We start from the raw sequence: 1,879 nt of genomic DNA, 5'->3' as shown, positions 1-1,879 counted from the left end.
AAATCGCTTACCCCTGACATCACAGCATAGACGCAATAGTCTCGCTCGGTGTACTGCCAGAGTCAGCTTCGTTACTGAGTGGCATTCCATGTTGTCCAACGATGAGTACTCTACTCCATCATACGCGAAAGAACAACGACTTATTTAGTTATAACAAAGCGAATAGATAAATTTGACTATTTGGTGGATACAATGAAACAGAGTAAATAACACCATGTGAACAGAAAGGTTAAATAAAACAGAACTAGTATACAAAGTCACCCAAAACCGACACAATGAATGATTAGTATCGTTCCAGGCAAAAATGAAACACTACACAACAGTAATTAAGCATGAATCGTTAAATAGCCCTGAATAAAAGAGGCGAACAAGAAGAATTGGAAAAAAAACAAGAAAGGAAAAAGAACTTAGAAAAATTTTAGGAACACAGAATATCAAAGACTGCTGCTGGATAGAGAGGAGAAAAGAAGATTTATACAGAAATATACAAGGAACCACTGACAGAACAAGGAAGAGGAGCATAAAGTCTTACCGTCACATTCCCAGAATGAATGACAGTTGACCAAGGAATAAAATTTTTAATTTCATTTGCATATTTAAGAATTAAGCAGGATTGCTGGAAGTGACAAGAAGGTACTTGAGAAGACTTACCATCACAGAACATAACATGCAGGACAGGGAAAATTTCAGCCGTCTCATCAACTGCGCAATATTTGCTATCCAACAACAAAAAGCACAACCTAGGACATCGATGTGAAACGAACAGAGGCAGGCCATCATCCAATGAACGTAGACGTTCTGGGAAGATAAGAAGAAAAAGACTGTCCCATTGTCTCCTGTTATAAACGGTCTAGATTGGCCAGCACAAAGTGCGCTATAGCTCCAAGCCTCATACCTTAATGGAGGCAAGCAGTGACCCATACCTGTCCCACTGCCTGATATGTTTCGCCGGTTGGGGTCCAGTTTGGCTGATGGCAGGAATAGTGCTACGACGACGCACCTGAAAAAGGCATCAGCGTCGTATGTGACGTTGGGTGATACAGTTCCAGCAGACAATGCTTTGTAGTTCCAACACTTATATGACAATCTGAGGAAGGAGTGACCCGCACCTGCCCTGCAATCTGTAACGTTTTCTAGATTGGCCAGCACAAAGTGCGCTATAGCTCCAAGCCTCATACCTTAATGGAGGCAAGCAGTGACCCATACCTGTCCCACTGCCTGATATGTTTCGCCGGTTGGGGTCCAGTTTAGCTGATGGCAGGAATAGTGCTACGACGACGCACCTGAAAAAGGCATCAGCCTGGTATGTGACGTTGGGTGATATAGTTCCAGCAGACAATGCTTCGTAGTTCCAACCCTTATATCACAATCTGAGGAAGGGGTGACCTGTAGCTGCCCTGCAATCTGTCACGTTTCACTGATTGGCATCCAGTCTGGGTGATGGCAGGAATGGTGCGGTGACCACACACCTGGAAAAGATCTCAACCAAGCATATAGCCATGGTTGATTAAGGTCCCACAGCCAATAGTTCCAACACAGGTATATCAGTGGGGGAAGCCGTGACCCATACTGGCCCCCTACCTGATATGCCTGACAGCTTGGGATCGAATTCAGCTAATAACAGGAATGACGCCGCAACACCGAAACCAGTAAAAAACTGGAAGATGAACCAATAGAAATACTTATCAGCTACGGGCCGGCCAGTGAATTTCTCCTGCAAAGGTAACGGAGGAGACTGCGTTTGTTACGCCGTCACAATGTTTTCGGTACGGACACCAGACTGGCGTGAGGACGCTGCGCCTGGCAGAGGTGAGGCGAGGCCTCACTCGGGCAGCCAGAGGGCGGAGGCGCGGCCCCCGGGCGGCCCAGCGGCCGGCCG

The sequence above is a fragment of the Schistocerca americana genome, chromosome 1 (genome assembly GCF_021461395.2).
Source record: "Schistocerca americana isolate TAMUIC-IGC-003095 chromosome 1, iqSchAmer2.1, whole genome shotgun sequence".
Taxonomy (NCBI): domain Eukaryota; kingdom Metazoa; phylum Arthropoda; class Insecta; order Orthoptera; family Acrididae; genus Schistocerca; species Schistocerca americana.
Note: the sequence above shows the minus strand (reverse complement) of the source record.